General features: G+C 47.1%; 1 protein-coding gene across 1 annotated transcript in view; it reads left to right on the top strand.

Moving 5' to 3' along the window:
- Positions 1-801: 801 nt before the first annotated feature.
- The window catches only part of BANP (BTG3 associated nuclear protein), a 116,089-nt gene continuing 108,631 nt past the window's right edge, over positions 802-8,259 (top strand). Inside the window, exon 1 of the mRNA XM_056500709.1 lies at positions 802-918. The gene's annotated coding sequence lies outside the window, so the exon portion shown is untranslated. The remainder of the gene's footprint in view (positions 919-8,259) is intronic.

Here is an 8,259-nt window from a genome sequence, read left to right as displayed (position 1 = left end):
TTTGGGGGATTTTTGCATATTTTTATCATCCCCAGAAGGTTCACGGCGCGTTCCCACCTTCGCCCAGCCCCCTGTTCTGACAGCACAAGTGACAGAGCAGCGAGGCTGATGAGCTCATCTAGCAAATCCCCACTTGCTGCTCGGCCCTGCTCTGGGCACGGTGACATTTCTCTGCTTAATGTCCAGCTCATCCAGCCCGGAGCTGTCGGAGAGGGAGGAATCTGATGGAAGGAGCAGAGAAAGGAGAAGGGGATGGGGATGGAGTGACTGTGGTGGTGCAGATCCAGGTTTAATCTGCTGGCTGAGAGCTGCAGCACGTCCAGGGAACGGAATGGAGAATCCTGAGGGAGCTGGGAAAGGGGCTCAGCCTGCAGAAAAGGAGGCTCAGGGGGAATCTGTGGCTCTGCACAAGTCCATTACAAGGAGGGGACAGCCCCAGGTCGGGCTCTGCTCAGGGAACAGGGACAGGAGCAGAGGGAACGGGCTCAGGCTGGAATCAGCAGGAATTTCCCCATGGAAAGGATGATCAGGGATTGGAAGTGCCCATGGAGGTTTGTGTGCCCGTCTCTGGAGGTGGGGATTGGGCACAGGCTGGTGATCCCGGAGTTCTTTTCCACCCTCAGCGAGGCCGGCACCCTGCGATTCCGCCATTCCCTGACTACACTTCCCGGCGTGCCCCGCGCCACCCGCGCGTACTACAGGTCCCGGCGTGCTCCTGCGGGGGCGCGCGCGCTGCCCTCTGGGACTCGTAGTCCGGTCCCCGCTGCGGCGCCTCGGCGGGGAAGGGCGGGGGCATCGCGCGCGCGGGCGCGGCGCGTGCGCGGCGCGGGGCCCCGGGCCGGATCTCTCGCGAGGAAGGACGCCATTATCGCAGCCGCCGCACAAAACACCACGAGAACTCGGCGCCCGCCTCACACGGTAACGCGGCGCCCCGCGGGCGGGAGCCTCTGCTATACGCGGCCACCCCTCGGCCGCCCGCACGGCCCCGCACGGGGACACCGAGCACTCGCCGCGCTCCCGCCGCGCTCCCCGGGCCTCGAGGCGGCGGGCAGGGAGCGGCCGAGGCGGGGGGGCCGCGCGCCCCCCTCATCGCCCTCATGGGGGTCACCCGTGACTCCATAGCGGGGAAACTCCTCCCTGACAGGGTGCCCGGAGCCGCTGTGGCTGCCCCAGCCCCGCAGTGCCCCAGCCGGGCTGGAAGGGCTCGGAGCAGCCTGCCATGGTGGACGGTGTCCCTGCCGTGGCAGGGATGAGCTGTGATGTCCGCTCCCCCACAGGTTTGGGGTTTTTTGGGTCACCCCCGTGCCGGGCTCTGCAGCGCTGGCTCGGTGTCCCCCGGGGTGTTCGGAGCTCGGGCTGGGCTGGGAGCGCTCCTCCATCCCGCCTGAGCTCGTTCAGGGCTTTCCACATCCACCGCTGTGTTCTGTCCTGTTCGTACCAAACAGCTGTCGGACAGCGGGGTCAATGGGGCCGTGAGACCGAGCTCTGCCCTGTGCGGTGTCCCTGCAGCAGCGCCCAAGGCCGGGCGGGACAGGGCTCGGAGCCCCGGGACATCGCAAGCTGTCCCTGCCCACCCAAATATCCCACTACACACTCCGTGTCCCTGTGCCCTTATTTGCAATTCAAGCGTTGCCTCCTTTTCTCCCTCCTTCTGTTTTTTTTTTTTTTTTTTAATTTTATTTTTAAATCCATCCACAGTAGCAAGTTGTGTACTTCACCAAATATAGTCATTTTATCCTGCTATGGCACGGATAGTTTATGGATCAGTTTATTTTTGGAGCTCTCCAGGGAAGACTTTTTGAAGTAAACAAGGGTTATTAGCAACTGAGAGATTGCTTTAGTGGGAGCAGCTTTAAAATGATATTTTGGAGTGGTTTTTGTGTTACTTTCTTGCCTTCTGTGTGAGGTGTGGTACCCTGTCAATATCAAGATTTCAAGAGGCAAACCTGACATTTGTATAACTCGAACTATTTCGACCAAGATTTTAAAATACCAGACAAAGAAGTGTTTGAATTTCATAGCAGTGATTCTCAAAACAGGGGATTTTCTCTGTTAGGAAGTGTTTGGATATGTAATTCTATATATTTTAAATAGTTGTTTATAGAAATGCACCAGAAGAACAAGACTGACACCCCTGAGCACCTTTTCCCATCATTAAATGGAAGTAGTTCCATTTTCAATAATAGATGTTAGGAAGAAAGATGAATTAATTTATTGAGAGAATAAAAAGATGGAGGTTGGAGTTGGGAAACATTCCATCTCCAGTGGACAAAAAAAAATTTATAACTTTATTTTTCCAGTTTATCATCTCTTCCACAGCTGGGTTTTCTGTCTGAATCACCAGCCATGTGAAAGTTATGTGTTTGCAGAGCAGGTGTTAATTAAGGTGCTTTTAAAGAACTAATTGATTAATAACATCCAGAGTAATTGAATAAAACCATTAAGGGTGTGGTGCTAATTAGCAATGCTCACAGCTGTGCAGCTTCCAGAGGCACCTGCTGCAATAAATAAATCTGGAAAAGGCTCCTTTCCTTCCTGGGCTGATTTTAACATCCTTTTCCTGGAATTTTTGGGTGACCAGTTGAGGAAAAAATGAGCTTTTAGTCCTTAGAGCTGCTAATTATGGATTTTTCTTGGTTTGGGAATTCCAGGGAGAGGCTCCTGCTTGCAAGAACTTGAGTTTGCTTTTTTTCTTGAGCTTTCCCCAAAATTTGTAACATTCTGGAGGTGCAGGAACAGCACACAGCTTTATTTTGTCAGGGTTTTCCTTTATTTTTTTGTCAGAATTCCAGGGTTTTCATCCCTTTCCTTGAAGGAACCTTGGAATTGCTGGGATTGAGCCACTTGTAGGAAGAGACAGAGCAAAGCCAGTGGTTGGAATTAGAATCACAAAATCTTTGTATGCAGAACTTTGCCAATAAAATGTTGGTCACAGGTTGATTTCCTTTAGTTTGAAACTTGATATTTAATTATGGACAACTGAAATAATCTTATTTTCTCTTTTATCCCTACTCATTGAAAGCCTAATCATCATCTTTTTTTTTTCTTTTTTCCCCCCCAAGTAAAATGAATAAAATGTCCTCACAGTCACATAAACCCCTTGTTTCCTTGCAGGTTTAGGTTATTAAAGGTGCTGGAAAATAGTGAATTTTGCAACCAGTTAGACTGAAAAAAAGGTTTAACTTCATCACACCCTTGGTACCTGGGACTTGAAATAAAACAATTTGTGGTGTTGTCTGTTGAACAGAATCATTTTATGTTGCTTCCTGTTTGTAACCCCTGACTTAGAGCCCTTAAGGGAAAATATATTCAGTTCAAACCTCTGGAAATTAGAATTTTATCATGGAGAAGAATGGAGGGAGCTGATGGCAGCTGGGGAGTTCCCTTTTCCATCCCTGCTCCTCAGGTGTTAAAGACCAACACTGAAATGAAGGTTTGGGGAATTTAAAGCTGAGTTTAGTTGGGATTTTTATTTTTTTTTTAACTACAGGGAGGGGAGCTGCCAAGCCAGGATCAGGTGGTGTAAATGAGAATTCAGATTTTTAGAGGTAAAATGGGGGAGGGTCAGGCTGTGCTCCCAGGGAACAGGGACAGGAGCAGAAGCAATGGCCTCAGGCTGGACATCAGCAGGAATCCTATAAAAATAATTCAGATTTTGAAGAGCTGCTCAGCTCATGTTTCCCTACTGAAATGATGCTCCTCACTTTATTTTAATTAATAATTTTGTCAAAAATTTGAATATCCTGATATCTCTGTTACAAAGCAGTGCTAAGGTCTGGTTTGGCAGCTGGAATTCTTTTCTTTTCCTTGGTGCCTGCAGCAGGAAAATCCTTTTGAAGCCTTTGGAGTGAGCAGGTTGTGTTTGATGTTGGCTTTCCTGCTTTTTTTGTAGTAACACTGGGGGCTGTCCTTGTCTCCTCTGGAGCTGCTGGATCAGAAACTTCTTCCAGTGCATTGCAGGGCACATAGCAGGAAAAAAAAGTGACCAAATTATAAATTATTATTATTTTTTGTTGCTAAAGGTAAGCTGCCAGGCTAAGAGGGAATGACCCCAAGCTGAAGGTGAGCATAAATGGGATAGTGGGAACTAATTCCTCCCTGGGAGAGTGGAAGATTCCCAGAGAAGCTGTGGCTGTTCATCCCTGGAAATATCCAAGGCCTGGCTGAGCAGGGCTGGAGCCACCTGGGATAAATTAATCCTGGAAGCTTGTTCTTGGAGTTTCCTGGAATGATGGAATGCCCTGAGCTGGAAGGGACCCACAGGGATCATCCAGTCCAGGCCATTCCCAAAATCCCACCTGAGCATCTCTGCAGCCTCAGGGCAGTGCCTAGCACCCTCTGGGGGAATTGCCTTTCCCTGATTTTCACCCTGAGCCTCCCCTGGAGTCCTTGCAGGATTTTTGGAGCTGTTCCCAATAAAAATCCTCCATCTAGTGGCTGAAAACAAGAAAACATCACAGTTTGCTGCCTGGGCAGCTCTGCTCTCACATTTGCTGCTTTCACAAACTCTACAAGTGGTGCCTGGAGTGAACGATCCCTGTCAGGAATAATTCCAGCCCTGGGATCTGTGAGCACTAAAGATTTACCAAAATAAGAGTATTGGTCTAATACTGATACTCAAGTAAGGGACAAAAGACTCTAACAATTTCAAGTTACAGAGTGTGTGTTTATTGGGAGGTAATCCTCTGATGCTGCAAAATCACAGATCACAAAGTTGATTTATTGACAAGGGATTCAAACAAACACATATTCATAATACAGTCCCTCCCATCCCCCCTTCCTGTGGCAATTAGCTTGAATGGCTATCAGGCATTGATTGACTTCTTAATTAACTCTGGGGTCATGGAGAGGGGTCTTAAAAGGAGGAAGTAAGGAGAGTCTTCCTCACCCTGAACTCATTTTCTATCCATGACAATACAAGTGATTTCTGGGGATAGTCCAGTTTATCAAAGAATGGGGTTCTGCTTGCATTGTCTGTGTTTCATCTTTTCCCATTGTAAGCACAGCTGAGCAAACATAAAATGACAGACAATCAATTATTTAAGTTTCAGATAACTACTCCCTTCTAACTTCTAATTCTTTTCAGCAAGGTAACTAAAATCCTCATTTTCTAAGGTTAGTGTTTCACTCACTCAGCCCGAGGTGGGCTGCTGGAGTTCAAGGGGATTAAATGGCTGTAAATTGAATTTTCTGAGTGTGTGTGAGCACCTGAGAGCAGAGCTGGGACACGGGAACGTTTCCTGCCCAGCTCCAGGGACTCACTGCAGGGTTTGGAGGAGCTGCTCAGGGAATTTGGGCTGGAATTGCTCTTTGTGTGACCACCCACTGCCATTCCTGGATTATTTGTTGGGTGTTGTGTTAGGATTAGTGCCAGGCTTGGAAGAGTTGGGAAAAGACATCCAAACAAAACAGCTCCTTGTACCAGGTGGAATGAAAAAAAAAAAAAAAGATATTTCTGCAAGCAAAACAATAAAATAACAATAATAATGGGAGCTTTTGTGGTAATGCTTGAGAATTTCTGCCTCCCTGGGAGGTTTTCTGCTCCAGAAAGTTTCCAGCTCCTTTATTCCTGGAGCAACTGTTTCCTTGTTTTGGTTGCTGTCTGAATTTTACCACTTGCACTGGAGTCCATCACCAGAATATCTCTGTGAGTGATATTTATTTGATATATCCATCTCCACAATGTTGTGGCTGGTGTCCTGGTTTTCCCAGATAGGGAATATTTCTGTCACTTTTTTTGAAGAACAGATATTTTTCCCAACCTTTGGCTGAATCAAAGCTGCATATCTCCTATTACACTCATTTGAAAGTTGTTAAACTGAAATGTTTGTGTGGTTTTGCTATGAAATTCAATTGAAACACAATGGTTTTCCTTGCTTTTTAAGGTGGATTCAGGGTAAGGGTGAGAGCCAAACAGATGCTAAGAAAAATGATTCTCCTTTGTGATTTTGGGTAGTAAGAAGGAAGTGTAAATGTGATCTCTTCTTCCTAAAATGAGTTTTAATTCCTGGACTGCAGAGAGCTGGGACTCAAAGGAGGCTCTTGGATTTACAGTGCTTTGAGCCCTGCATGCTCTTAAATTGTTGGTTTTATTCTGTTCCACTTGCACTGCTGTGGCTTTTTTGGGAATTGGGAATTTTTGGGAATAGGCAGGAAGGCTCTGTTCCAGCTGCCAAGCCAAGTGATTTTATCATGGAGGAAAAGCCAGGCTCTGGGTTAGAGAATGGGTGCAAGTCACAGAGAGACTGAAAAGAGAATTGTTGTGTCCTGAGCTTTGTAATTGTGGGAATAACTCCCAGCTGGAACTACCCCAGCATTCCCAGTGTGTCCTTGCAGCTGCCCCAGAGGGGTCACAGCTGTGCCTGCAGAGGGGGATTCCTCTTCCTGAAAACCTTCCCTGCCCTGTTCTTGGGCTGCTGCTTTGAGGGGTTCCACACTTTCCTTCCAGGTGGAGTTAAATGTGGATTATTCCTTGCCCAGAGACAGCTCAGGGCCCCTCTGTGCTGTTTGCCTGCAGGGATGAGGCCTCAGGGATTTAAATAAAAACCAAATTAATGAGTATTTTGTCCTCTGCATCTTCCCTGGAGAGGGTGGGTGATGTTTGTTCCATAATCCCTGTGCAGCTTGAGGTCATTTCTCCCCTGGAGATCAGCGCTGGCCTGTGCTGGATTTATTCCTGTCACTGGGCTGGGCTTTGGAAAACCTGGAAAAGTGTCACTAAATCAGAGTTTTTACAGGATGAGGACCTTTGGCTCATAATAATAAATTGCTTGGCTCAATTAATTACCGAAATTCACTTGAGGGGAATGGTTTTACATGGCAGGGGCAGGGAGAGATGGGATATTGGGGAGGAATGAGGGTGGGAGGCCCTGGGATGGATTTCCCAGAGGAGGTGTCAGGGCTGGAATGGGATGGTCCTCAAACCATTCCATCATTCCAAATGGGGTTGTATAAAGAGTTTTGGAATGGAAATTCCATATCTGAGAATTGCCTTTAATCAATTGGAAGGAAAAGTGGAATGAAGAAGAGGAGGAACATTTGAGGCTCTTGGGAAATGGCATTTCCAGCTTTTCCCACACCAGCAGGGAACATTTACCACAGTGCAGGTTGGGATTTGACAGAAGTTTTTTCATTTATCAGTAGCACTGGGAAATGTCCAGGAGAGCTGAGCTGTTCCAGCCAGAGCAGTGCAATTCCACACTCCAGGCAGAGCTTTGGAGCAGGTTTTGATTTTTTAAAAGATAATATTTACCCTTGCTAATTAATGAGAGAGAAGATTTCTGTTTTGTGCCTGTCCTCCTGTGTTAACAAGGCATTGGATGGGTTTGATTATCCACTTTGGAATGCTGCCCTGTGACTCAGGAAAACCATCAGATAGTTCAGTAAATAGCTTTGTTTACAAGGGACTGCTCAGAAGAATTATTTGGAATTAATGTTTTAAAATAGATTAATTAAATTACATTAAACTTGTGTGTGGAAAAGCTAATCTGGAATTCAGGTGAATTTAATTTAGTTGCTTACAAATATTAATTTACTTAATTAAACAAAGGCTGATTGAATTCTGTGTTAAGTGTATCAATTCTGACTAAGATTTTTGGCAGAGATATTTAATGTGATTTATCTAATCAGCTTTAAATTTATATCTTTAGTTGTCTGTGATGATTTTTTTTTTTTTTTTTTTTGAGTATCCAGTCCTGGAGCCACTTCCAGGCAAGTGCTTATAGGGATGCTCAAGGCTTTTTGCTCCCATATTTGAGGGAAAACGAGATAATTTTTAGTTATAATTTCATTTATCCAGCAGGAGCAGGTGTCAGGTGGGGTCAGGATCAGAGGAACAAAGTGGGGTCTGGGGTGGGGAAGGGGGGGACAGTGGCAGAGCTGCTCTGGCCATGGGGCTGCAGGAGCTCTGAGGGGTTGGAAATGTTTGGGGAATCTGGGATTTTGATTATTGAGGGAGGAAAAGAGCTCTGGGATCACCAGCCTGTGCCCCATCCCCACCTTGTCCCAGCCCAGAGCTCTGAGTGCCACCTCCAGGGATGGGCACACAAACCTCCATGGGCACTTCCAACCCCTGAGCCCCTTTCCATGGGGAAATTCCTGCTGATTCCAGCCTGAGCCCGTTCCCTCTGCTCCTGTCCCTGTTCCCTGAGCAGAGCCCGACCTGGGGCTGTCCCCTCCTGTCAGGGACTTGTGCAGAGCCACAAATTCCCCCTGAGCCTCCTTTTCTGCAGGCTGAGCCCCTTTCCCAGCTCCCTCAGG

The sequence above is a fragment of the Oenanthe melanoleuca genome, chromosome 11 (assembly GCF_029582105.1).
Source record: "Oenanthe melanoleuca isolate GR-GAL-2019-014 chromosome 11, OMel1.0, whole genome shotgun sequence".
NCBI classification, from domain to species: Eukaryota; Metazoa; Chordata; class Aves; order Passeriformes; family Muscicapidae; genus Oenanthe; species Oenanthe melanoleuca.
Note: the sequence above shows the minus strand (reverse complement) of the source record. Positions and strands in the feature narration are given on the sequence as shown.